Source organism: Magallana gigas, chromosome 1 (assembly GCF_963853765.1).
Source record: "Magallana gigas chromosome 1, xbMagGiga1.1, whole genome shotgun sequence".
Classification (NCBI taxonomy): Eukaryota; Metazoa; Mollusca; class Bivalvia; order Ostreida; family Ostreidae; genus Magallana; species Magallana gigas.
The window spans coordinates 66,684,258-66,701,517 of record NC_088853.1 but is presented as its reverse complement, the minus strand read 5'-3'; the positions used below and the strand labels follow the sequence as shown (position 1 = coordinate 66,701,517).

The 17,260-nt window shown below is 33.5% G+C and overlaps 1 non-coding gene across 1 annotated transcript; it reads right to left on the bottom strand.

Annotated features, from left to right (window-relative positions):
- Positions 1 to 7,653: 7,653 nt before the first annotated feature.
- Positions 7,654 to 7,735, bottom strand: Trnal-aag (transfer RNA leucine (anticodon AAG)). The gene has a single exon. It is a non-coding gene; the product is annotated as a tRNA-Leu (tRNA).
- Positions 7,736 to 17,260: the final 9,525 nt, after the last annotated feature.

The window sequence follows — 17,260 nt, the reverse complement described above, 5'->3', positions numbered from 1 at the left end:
ATTCTTTTCTTATCTCCAAACTGCCAATTTTTCGCTTATTTGACATTTGTACAGTTTTCTTTATCATTATATCTTTCATTATCAAAGCATTTCCTGTTAATTTGAGTGACTTTTTCCAGATGTGTTATTCCACTTTCATGATAAAGTGTGAAAGAAAGTTAAAAAAAATGTGATTGACAGATAATTTCACACTGCAGCGTCCTGATTAGATATACCAAGGCTGGTTACATTGTGGGTTTATTTTGTGAATTTGAACCATTCTGACTCGAACACGTTTAATACATGGTTACAGATTAGGAAGTAATTGTAAATATTGTCTTGATGTTATAAAGATGGTTACTCTGGATCTAGATTATGTTCACTTCTATGCTTGGATAAAAAGGGGGAGGTGGTCCACACGTAGCCACACACTCCGAAAAACTCAAACTTATATAATTCCCATGGTAAAACTACCCCGAAAAAAGCATCGGACCCCCTCTCCCCCACTCCCGGTAAACGATTACTCTTCCTGCCCCTTTCGAAAAAAAATTTGGACCCCTGCATGTCGGCTTGGGGTAAAATGCTGACGATGGACCCTCCACTTTGGAGGGTCCATAGTGGAGGGGGTGGAGCTTGGTGTGTCAGTCTTAATTCAGAGTCTGTTTGATCTGTCATACCAATTATGTTATCAGAAAGAGAATGGGGCACATTGTTTTATTTATATGACTTTTAAACGCAAGAACATAAAACTCTCCCTTAATTGACGATAATGAATGGTGCCGCTTTCATTTAGGTGCTAGATTTTTTAACAGTACATATTGTTCATTAGTTCTACACAAGATGTATGTAGTAAAAATATTACAGGTGCATTATATTGCATTATTATTACCGGTATTATGGACAAAATGTTTAAAATTTATAACAGCTTATGAATTTTATTCTACAAAAGTGTAAGTCTTGTAAAAATCTCCGACAACAAACCGAATTGTTAATACGTATTTTGCAACGCAGCTGACATTCTTGATCACTTGGAATTCGGACTCAGATATTTCCGATAATCATATTGTTTGAGAACAAGATCATTGGGTGGTTTTCTTAATTCGTCTGTAATTAATTGTCCACATCCATGGCATTTTTTTTACTATATTAATTTTTTAACATTTGTTAATCAGGGAAAAAAAATAATCTCTCAACGTTGAGGTGTGTTAACTTCCTGTTCACAGTCTCATTGGATTCAGAATAATTGTTACACAAACATAGAGTAATTTATGTATCCTGATAAAGTTTATTTGAAGTAGCCAAATTCAGTAAATGTTAGGACCTCCCTTTCCTTTTTTTTATTTCTAATAAACAACCCATATGTTTTAGCTATTAGGTGCATGATGAAATTGGAATGGCAGATCAAACAGACTCTAAATTAAGATTGACACACCAAGCTCCACCCCCTCCACTATGGACCCTCCAAAGTGGAGGGTCCATCGTCAGCATTTTACCCCAAGCCCTGCATGTCTTGAGATAGTCAGGGGTTTAAGTGTATATTTAGGGCAAATATATTTCAAATGGAGGGGAAGGGGCTCCAACTTTCCCGTATAAATACTTAGGGTCTTTCACACTTCACGTATACAAACCACAGACACTTGAGAAATGGTTGAGGCGTGGTGCCCCCCCCCCCCCTTACTCATTTAATTAAAGATCTGAGGCCGAGACACTGATTTAATTTCTTTCTTTGAAAACGTTCAACATTTTAATTTGCTAATTATATTTATTTATAGAAAATAAACCTTTTTTGACTTTATATCAGTATATCGTACGTTATACGTACGTTCCACAGTCTAATTATATACATATATCTTAATTCAAATGCACATAAATTATTACCCGTTTACTTAATAAAACACGAAACTTACAATTGATCACAATAGAGAATATATGGTGTAAATGGGCCACTTATAGAACAATATATGTACCAATATTTATCTTTTGATCTTACTTTGTTAAATTAAAATTTTACTTAATTCGAATATTCCCAAATTAGAAATTAAAGAGCTGTTTATCGGAGAACTACTTTATTCCTTTTCCAATTCACAAGCGGTTCTGCAGGTCTTCTGAAGCAGACTGAATTAGAATGTATGGCTGGTGCGTACATACACTTGCCGCATCATTTAATCGATTGCGTGAGAGAGAGAGGAAAAAAAATGTATATTAATAGCGCCAAATGACCCCAGAAAATATCTGTGTCCCAAAACAGACGATTCCAATCGGGAGCGAGGGGGAATTTCCTAGTGACCTATATTTAACGCGAGGTCAATGACTCTTGCTGGGGCGCAGTGACACAGTATTGACCCAGTTTTAACAGGGCAACGTTCTACGCTGAACTACTTTGACCTTAAAATAGCGAAATTACGCAATATGTGTGTCGAAAAGCGCAGATCATTGAACAGGTAACGGAGTTTGTTGAGCCTTGTACAGCGGACGTTCCCACCGTCTGGAAAGTGCACGCTAAATCAAAAGTGAAAGTAGCTAGGGTTTAATCAGAGCAGGTGCCGGAAGGTGACTGTTTTCTTGCCTGATATACATCTCTCTCTCTCTCTCTCTCTCTCTCTCTCTCTCTTGGGATTATTATGTAATTATACCAAGACGAGAAGGTACGCTTATATTGCTCGGGATCATCCAGTATTAATTTGAACCTTGAAAAAAATGAAGACATATATTATTGTGCCGTTTCGTGTTAGGCACGCACGCAGCCACAGCGAAGGGAAAAAAAATAATCATGTTATAAATGAGAAGACATTATTTTAATGTCTGTTGGAAAGGGAAAAAAACTGTATATTTATGCACCGCAGGGCCAAACATTTGGAGAGTTTTCGACTTTAAAATGTTAGAATTTAACTTGATAAAGCTAAACAAATTTATAAATACCATGCAAATTTATTATTATTTTTTAAAGATTATACATATGAAGTCTTTATATATAGGTATTACGACTATAGATATACGCACTTCTTAGAGGAAACATATAGACGTCGGAACCGGGAGTTGGGGGAGGGGAGGGGGGGGGGCTCAAATCACCCCCTCCAGGCACTCCTTCCCATATAATCACACACACATGCACTTTATTTGGGCAAACACATACATATGTAAATTAATGACAATGAATTTTTCTATCATTCATAACACTTATATGTACATGTATCTATATATATAGTGTTTTAATCTTTAATCCGGAAAAAAAATTCTACCGACGCCTATGCATGAACCTATTTTCGGTAATTATACCATAAATGTCTATCTAAAATAATTCATTTAAATTCTTCAAGGTGTGTGTTTGGGGGGGGGGGGCTCCACACCCCACCCATATGCACATGGTTATACATCCTGACATGCGCGCGGATCCAGAACAAGTTTTCAAAGAGGAGGGGGGGGGGGGGGGTCTTAGGAATGATTTGCATGTTTGACGTGGAAGAGGGTCAATCACTAATTTGAATTTTCCAGGTCTGGACCCCCCTCCCCACCCCAAACCCCGACCTCCATCTATAGATCAATCAGCATACAAAAGATTGGTAACGCTATATATACCGGTAATACATTATAATTGTTTGTAGCCTATTTCTTATTTTGATTTGCTTTACTCAATTACGTACATTTGCAGATTATTATGAAATTCAGCAAAGAATTACAAACTCGGAATAAAGAGAATGATAATTCAGGCGGCAAACCAGGCAACCAACAGTTAATGCAAATTATATTTTCTTTAATTAATTATGATTTATTTCCATACGTACACTTGCACGCACACAATCATGCGCGAGCATGCTATATATATGCACGTACCCAGTCAACTACACATGCATGCATAATAACAACAGGATTCATTCAATAGATGTAGTCGGTTAAAAAAAAACCCAGTTATATATCTACGTCACACTTACATTTAAAAATAAATCAGAACAAATGAAACTACTGTGTCAATCCAGGTCAGTGACCCCGGGGTCGCTGTGACATACTTGTACCTGTACTTATATATGTATATATATGTTATACGCTGTAATACATAATCGAGGGGGGGGTGGGGTGGGTTCGAATAACGAGGTGACATGAAAATATCTGGAGCGGAGCAACAGCAATATAGTAATGAAAGAGAGACGCAGTTTTACTTTTTTTCCTTCTCTTTTGTAATTTTTATTGAATTATCTGAAGTATGAACATCACACTTCAAAGACTCACGCATTGCCTTTTACTCTTTCAAAGATATGCTATTCATACCTCATATTGTGTTGAGTGAGCAGACTCTCCGCACATGATTCATACAGATCTATTGACCTATTATGGCTTCATGAATTATCGGTCGACCTAGTTACCGCATTTTAAATAGCTGTGTTAGTACCATTCAGAAATAAAGTAGAATTAAGTATTTTTTTCCTTGCACTTGTTTTGAAATAAATGAAATTCATCGGCCCGAGATCAAGCGGTACTATAATGTACAACTGACCCAGGAGAATTTTTATTCCATTAATATGTCTTCTTTGATCACCTACATGCTAATCGATCATGATCATGTCATGAAGCCCGTTAATTCATGAATTTTATCAATTTGAAAACTTATAATGGTCATAAAAATACATTTTTCTTTTACGATATTTACTTTGCAATAAATCAGATTAGAGCATCAAAGATAAAATAAATTCCATGCAAATTTTATGAAATGTATTATATTATTAATAAACGTACACAGAAACTTGACATTATTTTTTTTTAATAATAAAAAATTTATATATATATATATATATATATATATATATATATATATATATATATATATATATATATATATATATATATATATATATATATATATATATATATATATATATATATATATATATATATATATATATATATATATATATATATATATATATATATACTAGTACCCTCTACCTAATATTAGGTAGAAGGTAAATATTTTTAACTATGAGAAAAATATATAACGTCAGGTGCCCGTGTCTATAAATCCTCTTTGCTTTTTGTATGTTTGAATGTTTAAAGAGTCCGGCCCAGATCAAGTTTTAAAGAAGAGCTCAAAAGAATTTTAAAAAATGTAATGAAAATGAAATTAAAAGCTGAGATCTCGCTCAACACCCGGATGAGTGCATACAGTTAGATATTTTGATAAAAAAAAACTGTTTATGATCTTTGCTGCTAAAAAACGGAAAGTTCAAGTTGAATAGGTTGATTGTTAGTGGTATGTATGAGACAGGAAGTAGAAAATAAACATGGTAAATAGACAGGCAGGCAGTGGGGCAGTTATAGTAGCTAAATCATCAGGGTAGCTCACTTATAATATTCTATTCACCAATTTTTTGTTTAGATGAATCGAATTAAAATGTGTCTTACCATCACTGAGTGTAGGTAACCATTTTTATACATTCTTTAAAAAATATCACTGACGCGCGCAAAACTGCAATTTAAGCCACTAAAATGATTTAACCCCCCCCCCCCTCCCCCAAGCTCCTTCAAATCGAAAAATATACAAAAATACACCATGGCCCCAAAACGATAGTGTAAGTACTAGTATATCGTGTATGGTAAGATAATGGGATAATAGTTTTTTTTTTTTTTTGTTTTTTTTTTTTTTTAATTTTGGGGGGGGGGGGGGGCTGGTGTCGATAATGTATATACGGAATATGGCGGAAAAATACAAGGTGTCAATTAAAACACGTGGTATTGCTGCTGACAAGGAAATTCATGTATAATAATAACATTTGATACCTTCTCTGTCGACCGTCGTTTTTTTGAAAACGAATTTCTTAAGGTACAAAAATAATATACAAACGTAAACATGTTGTTTCATATAAAAACCCGAAATATCTCTTTTTTTCGGGTACAGAGAGTTGAAAAGATGACGTGGAGTTCTTGCTCCTCTCTCTATTATCTGTACAGACTATAAAATGTTGGGTATAGCTGGTTATTTCATAAATAACCCATTGTACAATCACATACATGTATATACTCCTCTCTCTCTCTCTCTCTCTCTCTCTTTCTCTCTCTCTCTCTGCATGAAATACAGACGTCAAAGAAAGACAACCCAGAAAGACAGACCCCCAAATACAAATACATACCCCCCCCCCCAACTTTTTCTCTTGACAAACATTTAACTGTTCTTAAATTCAAAGATAAAAAATTGAACTTTCATTGGTGCTGGTAAAAAAAACGTATTTTTAAGGGGGATTTTAGTGTAGGGTAAAACTATTAAGAAAAAAACAAACCATAAACCAAAAAAAAAAAAATTAGATGCCAAATATTTGTACAAAATGACAATAGTTGAAGGAGGTTGGACGGTCATCTAACTACAGATCAGATCAGCCTTTAACTGATATTTATGATATTTTTGGCCATTCTCTGTTATTGAGCATAGACAATGTCAAAATATTTTTGGTTTTGAAATCTAAATATTTTCTTGAATCTTTACATTAATGTACAGAACTTTTATCTAAAGGGGGTAAATATAGCCTATCATTGGCCAAGATAATCTAGCCTTTCTTATTAAGGTGGAATGGGACATCTGTCGATAATAATATGGATTAAAGTACATTATTAATAAAATATTGTCACCGGTTTGGAATTTTCAAATTTTACAATATTCAGCAAAAAAAAATATAAATAAATAAATAAATAAATACGTTTTAAAAATTGTTGGAAAGGTCAGATTTTAAAATCTCCGTCGAGTCAGATCTCATGACTTACAGATTTGAAGTGAACCCCCTAACCCACTGTGCTATGTATTTTAGGATAGTTTTGGAAAAGAAGCTATTTATAAGATTACAATTGATTTTATTGTTTATTTCGATAAATAGTACGTCATACTATGGAGGTGTCCCAAGCGATCTTAAGGTTGCTCACTACACCGTGAAATATTTTCTCAAATCCGCAGAAAATTACTTCATAATGATAGATATCATAATGGATAAAAAGTATATATATAAATTAAAATAGGCAAAAAATGTGTAATTTTGGATGAAAAATACTTTTTCGAAAATTTAATTCAGTAAACATGAACAAAGTGGATTCAATTTCATGATCTGCGGTTCAGAAGCCCAATACTTTCACCACTGATCTACGACGATATACAACCCAACCGAACGATATAAACAGTTTAACAAAACATTTAAATAGCCATTTTGTGACGTAATGTCTTAAAAAGTTTAAGTCTGAATTAATGTAGTGAGGTACCTTAAGGTGCCTCACTACACCTTGAAATAGTTTCTCAAATCAGCAGAAATTTACTTGATTATGATAGAAAGAATGATGGATAAGAATTATATATATCAAAGAGGCGAAAAAATGTACAATTTTAGATAAAAAATGATATTTTCAAAAATGTCATTCAGTAAACATGAACAAAAGCCCCAGGTGGATTCGAACTCATTACCTGCGGTTCACAAGCCTGATACTTTAACCACTGAGCTATGACGATATACATCTGAATCGATTGATACAAACAGATTAACAAAACATTTAAATCGCCATCTTGTGACGTAGTGTCTTAAAAAGTATAAGTCTCGGTGTAGAGAAGTACCTTAATTTCTTTCAGTGTCTTTTTGTGTCTGTAAGGAACGAGCGACAATTCTGAACAAGGATTGTTTTTCCTTTGATGCAGTTGCCAACAAAATTAATTGGCAGCGGTGGGATTCGAACCCACGCCTCCGAAGAGACTGGTGCCTTAAACCAGCGCCTTAGACCGCTCGGCCACGCTACCCATGTCATCATGTAACGATACCGTTATTAATATTCTTTATTTTTTTTTTTTCAAAGCAAGATTTACCCGAGCAAGTAAAACCGTATCATGAAACATAAACAAAAAGACATATTTCATTAATTTTTTAAAAAAAAATTGTTATTGTTTTCAGAATTTGTTTTTATTAATTGTGTAACTCAACAATTTGTACATGCTAGCCCAATCCTCGCTTAATTTAGAAGGTGATCAATTAACAAACCGCCGTAAATTATCCGTAACTTTTGAGATATATTTTGTATGCCGTAAACTAAATAGTTTAGAAAGACATACTTATGTATTAGCTTTGATTTTGAATATTTTCCTGTATAACTATTCAGAACTCTTTTTCTGAGAGAGATAAATAAAGTCATAAAACGAGTCTCGACTATCAAGCCTTCTTAAGCGGGTCCCAATAATCAGTACTTCACGTGTGATTCACTATTTCATGTACTTTATATTATATTTGTACATGTATGATACTTTTTTTTCTTCACACATAACAGGATGACTGCATGCATTTAGCGCCGGGTTTTAGGCCCTTTTCAGTCGTTTTTGTTGCGTTTATTTCTTAACCTAATATCACGTTTGTTAATTGTTTTAAAGAGTCTAGTCAATTTCCAACATCAATTAAGATTTTAGACTGTGATACAATAAGCCTATTCTAAGCATCAGCCCTTGCAATCGCAACTTCTCGGGCCTTTCCGGCAAGCTCGGAAAAACACCTCGAATGTATTACCTAGGCGTCCATAACAACCCCCCTTTTTGTAAAACTTGATATAAATTCAACACATTTTAAGAACTGTTGAAATATGAGTTAGACTTCATTAAAGTCAATGATATACCCTAAAATATACCACAGAATCGACATACAATGTTGTCTAGCCGATATTTATTTTAAATGGAAGCGACTCCATTTTGTATAAAATTCTAACATCCGGTGATGTTAATACATTCGAGGTGTTTTTCCGAGCTTGCCGGAAAGACCCGAGAAGTTGCGATTGCAGCCCTTGGTTACAACAGGGAAAGCGAAAGTAAGAAGATGCAGTTTTGTTCACATTTAAACCATGAGCGAATGTTTGTTTATTAATCTCCCTTTGACACAACTTTGATGATGCAAATATACAACTACTGTTAAACGGAGAACAATAGACAAACACGCACTGATTATGTATGAAGTCAGTATAAAAGTGGGCGTCCTCATTATGGTGTGGAGATTCAAGAAATCGTGATGACCCCCGCCTATGAAAACAAATTCGTACTTGGTAACAACATACTTTTATTTAACGCAATTATGTAAAGTTGCAGGTTAGATGTTGACCATTTCTGCAACTGAAAGAAAAAAAAAATCATTTACAAGTTTATTTTCTCGCAAATATTGCATGTCATTAAATGCAGTCATCTTTTATTGACCTGAGCAAGATTTCATGCATATATCTTTTAGAAATATGTTAATTAAAGTTTTAAAACTCATATGATTGATTGAGTTCTTATAGATAGTTTAAAATTCTAATTTCTGAATTGTTACTTTTGGAAGAAAACGATGTGTATATACCTAATTGATAATTTTGTTGTAAAATGATTTTGAAATGCACACTCACAATTGTTTCTTTTACAAGATAATATGCATAATTAGATTGTAAATATTTTTCATTTAAGTTTTAGATATATTGCAGCTTAGAGAGATAACTTCCTTAAATGTTTTGTGCATTCTGTGACACTTTGGAGTTTTTCTTTTTTATTGTGAGAAATATTTTCAGGACTTAGAAGAGAGTTTATATATTTTGTAGAATTGTCACCGTGTGCAAAATACATATTTCGAGTGACATAATGTTTCTTGATTTAGTGCTAATTATTTCTAATTAGACCTTCACCGCCGGACATTAAGATGTCACCTGTTATTGAACTAATTATATGTCTTGAGTAATTCTTTAAATTAATTATCTATTGTGTCAAGAGTAACTCTATTTATTCACTCATGTATGTTTTACCTATAAATTGGTCGTTATCCACAATGATCGTCAGTTGGAAACTGGACCTTGTATTGTCCATGCCGACTGCATAGATCGTGTAGAAACGACAAGTTTGGATCGTTAATAAATTGTTATTCGACATACCGACTTGTGAATTTCTACCGGTCATATTTGGTGGAGAATTCCTAAGGGTAAAGATACCCGGGGCTGCTACATATACTTTGTAGTAGTCAGATACCAGTACCTACTCACAGCAGCGAACAATCCCCAATCCATGGATTTCTTCTTTCCCCTAAGCCCTGCCTGGATGCATCCAGTCCGGCCGCGCTTCCCTCTACAACCGCGTGGACGCTGCGGATTAAGGCATGGATGGAACATCTGCAGCGCCATTTCATCTCAGTGTTTCAAGTGCGGTAGAAAAGGACATTATGCGCGGATGTGCAGAACTCGGAACTCCGGAGCTGCCATCAACGTCGTCTCTTCTGTTACAACTCGCACTTTTGGAACACAGACAGAAGAAGTCGGGAAAAGAAAATCGGACAGAAAACAAACTCGGGATAGAGATCGCATCAAAAAGTTCAACAAAGATCGAAGAGAAAGAAACAATTTACGTGAAATGCCTTTTGCAACCGTAAATGTTAATGAAATTCATAGTGAAATGATAGAAACAGAAATCGAAAAATTTGGGCAGCAGTCGGCATCCAAGAAAGCAGAGGCGGACTTTTGGAAACGTAATCGAAAAACCCTCGAACGTCAAATGCTTGAAAAAGACAACACCATCAAGAAACAGAGTGAAGAACTCAGCGCCCAATTAGACGATCTGGCGGGAGCAAGGATTAAACAAGAAGAACTCCAAGTCGCGTTGCAGACATTACAAGACAAGGTGGAAGAAATGCATTCGAAAGGAGACCAAAAAGCGTTACTCGAGAGACCAAGAGTTTCATACCGCCCTCGTACCGCATCAAAACGTCACCAAGGACAACAAAATCCTCACTATGCTTATTCGAACCATCCATGTACCGGAAGTGCCACCGGGAATGCAAGGAGCTATCGGAAACACGAGGACGTGTTTCGGGGGGCAAGAGGGTATTGTCACCGTGTGCAAAATACATATTTCGAGTGACATAATGTTTCTTGATTTAGTGCTAATTATTTCTAATTAGACCTTCACCGCCGGACATTAAGATGTCACCTGTTATTGAACTAATTATATGTCTTGAGTAATTCTTTAAATTAATTATCTATTGTGTCAAGAGTAACTCTATTTATTCACTCATGTATGTTTTACCTATAAATTGGTCGTTATCCACAATGATCGTCAGTTGGAGACTGGACCTTGTATTGTCCATGCCGACTGCATAGATCGTGTAGAAACGACAAGTTTGGATCGTTAATAAATTGTTATTCGACATACCGACTTGTGAATTTCTACCGGTCATAGAATTTTGAACAACGCACATGCATGATGCACATGGGGACTGCAAGGTGTTGAGCAGCTCGAAGAACTTTTTGGAAAAAAAATTATTTCTGAAAGTTCTTTCAATTTTCTTAGTCTTCAGTGTGACAATTATTGTTTCAAACATCGTCGATAGCAAGTATGTAGAAGAAATGTTTTTGCAACGTTTTGTCTGTCTGTTCATGATTTAGAAATAGCACTGAATAAATTGTCAAGGTCGTTTTTATAGTCTTTTAAAGCTGAAAATAAAATGGTTTGCAACAGGAAATTCATTATACGAGGGTTGTTCGGAAATTATTGAGACAACACGGATATTTCCATTTCTAAGTGACGAATTATGGTGAACATTGGCATGAACATTGAAGAAACCTTAACAAATAATTAAAGAAAGTAATATTTAAAAAATGTTTAATATTTTGTTTACAACGGTAGTTTAACAAATCGGTGGTCGGGGTACCCGGCGCAAGCATAAACTCGGAGAATAAGAAAACTAAAACATCGTCTATCTAAGTGTCCGCAAACTTACAGCTTATACTAAAAGAAATCGGATTATATATGTTCGTTTTGCTATTTATTGTGACTAACTTTTGATCAAGTTTCACGAGTGTTTGAGTTGAAATACGGATATGGTACAGATAGATTTACCAAGCAATAAGAATTTGAAAACGACAGTATATAGAAAGTTGACGTCAAGGTGGCGCAGCAAATATACATCAAATTGATGGAAATTTCGGAAAAAGACCTTTTAATGCCACCCAATTGCTTTAGCATAAACTATACGATTGCAAGGGATAAAGAACTTCAGTTTATCGTCTTTTTTCACTAATTGTTTAGCTAGAATTCAGACAAAGTGACTAAATATCAAGTACTTTTTACACACTAACTGATGTAAACAGTTCTAAAATATGTACACAGAATCACCGTAGGAGACAATTTCACAGTAATTTGACTTTCAGTTAGAAATGACCCGATTTTTTTCCAAAAAAAATCAAGAATGGAGGGAATATGCGAATGTTGACATCTTGAAATGTAAACAAAAGATGAGAAATGAAGAATTAATTATAATTTCCCTGTGTTTCTTAGGTTTTTAAAACATATGATCAATGAGAAGCGTTAGAATGACGTTGCGGTAAGTTTGCGGTTGCGCCGGGTCACTGGGCGATGGCAATTTGGTCAGCTTACTAGGAATGATCTAATCATGCTCTGGACAATAAAGTTTTTACATTGATAAACTCTATCCTGGTATACGTTTTGGTGAAATTTCAAGGATTTATCTTTTTCCCCAAGGAAATAAGAGTAAATGTCTCAATAATTTCCGAACAACCCTCGTATATCGTTTTATTTCAGGAGAGATAACTCCTACATTCTGATCTTGATTTCTTTTACGGAATAAAATATACAACATGCATATGATCATATAATTGTGAATGTACAATGTATTGAAATACAGTATTTTCGAAACAGTGCGTGATGCTTATTTCACATCATGATTTTGTTGATCATCAATTTTCAAAGCACAGAAACAATTGAAATAAATTATAGTTTGTGTCAGTTATAGTACTAGTGCTTTATAAAAATGTACATACGATGTTTGGGATTCACCAACCTTAAATAAAGATGAAATAGTTATAACACAGTTAAAATTTCTGTTTTATTGTTTGTAGATTTTTTTTTATTTTACATGTTATAATAACACAGAAACAACAACATATTTACAATGAAAATCTGCCGCGAGTATAGGTTTTCTCCTTCATTATTTGAGTTCCGTCTGGGCCGCAATAAATATATTCAGAATATTCAGAATAGCATGAATATATGAAAAATGTTATTGTTTTAATATTTCATATTTAAAAAAGGAAAAAAGGAACCAAAACGCAAAAAAAAAAAACAAAAAAAAAACAAAAAAAAAACCCCAAAAAACAACCCCCCCCCCCAAAAAAAAAATTAATAATAATAACAAAAAAAAAAATTAAAGAATGAAAGGAAAAATAAAATGACATCATACATTGCTTAAGATAAACACTGAGGTCTGTGCTGGTGTATAAATGAAAAAAAAACGAGTAATAAAATTCGTATTCCGTTTCTCCTACAAAAATATGGATGACGCGAGAGATTAGTATAATTTTCCAGTTTACAGAGTGATATATTATTGATATTTTTTGTATACAATTGCAAGACAAAGGATAATTGGATAATAAATAATAAGCTTGCCTTTTGTCATATGATGATAACTTGTAAGTTAATTTGTTGTTTAGCATATACATGAACACATTCATTCCTACATTTATAAACCCATCACCTCATTCATTCATACCGACAGACAGACATAGAATATTGTTGTTTAATTTAGATCAAAATTTTAGATTAAATGAAAAAAAAATTTAAAAAATGTATTTTAAATTCATTTCTTGTAAATTCCTATTTCAAGTTAAATCTGCTTTGTTTAATTTAAATCGAAATTTTGGATTCAATGACAAAATTAAAAGAATGTATTTTATATTCATTTTTAAAAATTCCTATTTCAAGTTAGACCTGCTTTGATATTTTTAGTCTAACGGGTTACTATGTTAGGTCGACAATGTCATAGCAAAAGCAATCCACAGAAAAATAAATTTATTGTATGGTACAAATTAATTACATTGACCTCATTTGTAATAAAAATCCCCCAAACACTCCGGATCTAAACAATTATCATTTCCCGTTGAGTAATTGTAACAAATTGATGTCATTATATAACCGTAAGGCGAAAAGAGCAATCCCCTGTCAAACGCCACTGCGCTTATTAAATATCTTCCATAGTAAATACACGCCATAATTCATGACACATTATGTAATTCCATAACCTCAAGCTGGTTAACTGCAGTGTATGACGCAAAGTCTAGCTGAAAATCAAGCAACGATCTCTTGTACCGTTTGATACGCACGGTTGAGTTGGCTGTTTTTTTTCTTCTTCTGAGAAACACGAGCATAGGTGTTGCAGTCCCATTATCTAGTTCGCAGGGTTAGACAAGCGCTGACCGCTATCTGGAGCTGTCAGAAAGTCATATTAGCGGATACATCTGACGTTTTAATATCCTACTTTTATCTTCTGATCATGTCTTGCCTTGCTCAGGTGTGAAAAGTGAAATATTGCTCTCTCTCTCTCTCTCTCTCTCTCTCTCTCTCTCTCTCTCTCTCTCTCTCTCTCTCTCTCCAGGAATAAATATAAAAATAAAATCTTAGTTATGCTTCCAGTTAAATATATATCTAGTTTTATTAAAACATATTGAATCTATATGATGATGAGGATTTTTAAGGAAAACAATGTTACATTCGATAAAACCGATAGATGCAGTGATTAATTCTTAGAGTCCTATAAAATGAAAATTTGGTCAAGGTACTTAAAATGGCCAACAGTTAATTATATTTGTTATAGTATGCGTTTGAAATTCATCCATAAATACATATATACATAATACATAGATGCATATTCATATAGTTATGACTGCATTATATGACTGGTTACCATATTGCAACATAATCATTGAAGAGCGAAACAAGCTAATTTTTCTTCTGTCAATACAACCGGTTTTTTTGAGAAAAAAATTTGTTTAAGTTTTATGTTTAGTCACGATGTCGCGATATATGTTTCTAAAAAATGTATAGAAATAGTTAATTTTGGGAACGAAGTGCGTTTATCTAGATTGCAGGCATCATTGCAGATCTTAACCCAACCTTTAGAACATTCTAGAATCTTTAATACGAAAATTTCAAAATAATTTTTAGAGACATTGCACAAGGAACCTATTCAGAGTCAAGGATCACAAAAGGTCAAAAGCAAAGGTCATCATGAATAAGAGTTCGTTCTGACCTCGTGACAGGAATATACAAGAAACATGTTTATATTACATATAAACACAATCACATTGGCACTTTTATATCTCGGACAGTGCACAAATATGTTGGTAATTACGGCGCTAGTTTGTCGTTCTGCAGTGACTGGATATTTGTCCTTAAATCGATCGACCCCGTTCTTGGATGGATTGTCCCCCATCATTATGTCATGTAGTGCTCGTAAAATGCTGATACTTTGTATTCGGTGGATACGTAATGTTTATATAGGTTTAACATTCACAGCAAATATCCTGGCAATGGCGATTATCACAACTCTAAGACACCTCCCAAAGCATTAAAAATAGATAAATAAAAAAGTTATATTGGAAAAATCAACAAATACACTGACTTCGAAATTTTGCATATGGCTACAACAGTTTCAAAGTTCCGCTTGATGTTGCTCTTAAGTACTACGCTTTTGAACTGAAACTTTTAAGTATCTTTTTTTTTTGCACAAAAATTCCGTTAATATCATGCACAAAAACCCCGATTAATATATCTCTTCTGCATTTTGATTCCATATGTTAATACATTGTTAACATAAGACCAGATTTGCACACTTAGAACGATCTTGCAAAAGCACGTTTATGTTGCATCAGAAATCAAAACATGCACTTAATGTCCAAAATCCTATTTTTTTAATATTTACAACAAATGTATATGTTTTAGATAGAAGTGGTTTCATTTAAATACTTTTTTGGTCAAACTTAATTCGCCACAAATAACTCGCTGTTGATATTTTATCGTTTGTAGAAACGTTAAGAAACCCTAAACATCCTAATGTAGACTGTGAATAGACATCAAATACAACATTGATAGATGAACATACTTCATCATTTTCAAGCAAAAATAATCTCAACTAATAAACAATAATTAATGAGAAATAACATGAATATAGTGATTGTATTGTTATGAAAGTATTTGTACTAGTACATGTCGAATGTTAATAAATCATGGTTTGAACTTATAAGTATATTTATAAAGGAAAAAAAACCCAATGTAATTGCCCACTGCATAGCATTTCTAAATACGAAACCATTTAAAAGGCCGGCCTTTTCTTATTCGTATTGATGCTTTATACTGACATGAATCATGCACAAATATTCAACTGCAAGTTCTCCATTGGGCAAAACTGATTACAATTCATTTTTCCAATCGTTTAAATTCTCTGTGTGAAATTGCAAAAATCAGTTAACAATCTTTATTTTTTAAACGCCATCCATTATAAAAACAAATATTCAAACACATTGCAAACGTTTATATTTGGAATAAATGTACTCTTCTTTTTCTAGAACAATACGAATGATAGTTTTTAAAAAACAAACCATTTTGTCTTTTGAAACAACTAAATAAACAAGAAATAAAACAAAAAAAAAAACAACCAAACAAACTCAGATTTGTTTCAGGATTCTTTGCATACTGTGGTTTCATTAATATTCAAGGGTATCAATTTTCGTGGATAAAGTGAAAATCACAGTTTCAAGGATATGTAAATTCGTGGCCAATGACCCCCGCAATACAAAATGTTAATAGAAATTGCATTTTAATGAACATTTAATTTCGTGGATCAATTTAAAAACGAAATCCACGAAAATTGGTTTCAACGAAAATTTGTGAAACCACAGTAATTTGTTACGATGCTTAAAATCATCGTGCAGTAGTGTTCATTGTAATAAAACTGCTATTGTTTTGTATGTATGGATCTTTGCCTACATCCCAGAGTGACTTTGCACATTATAGACCGTGTTATTATATAACTGGTGTCAGATATATGAAATAAAATAAGTCATACGAATTACAAATTACGCGAAAGGAAAGGATAGGGGAATTTTCAACTTATATGTTTCAAGTATGTCAACATCCTGACATTTAAGTATTTCCCTTCGGGTACCCACAGTTAAACTGTCTTTTGTACTAAACTCTAAAAATGTACAAGAAAAGGTACGCGTGGTTTCTAGATGATTGCCCAATTTTCTTGCAGATAATGCAATGAAAGCGTGAAGACCATTCATTTTTTATTAAATTATTTATTTCAGCATCCGATCATTATAAATCTTAATGCATATCAGGGAGTTTGACACATGCTTGACAAATACAAACACATAAAAAAATTAAAACAACATACGAAATTGATATTGATTACCAATTAAAGATTAACGCAATCGAGTATAACATTTAATTATTTTCAAAATCCCCCTCTTTAGGCCC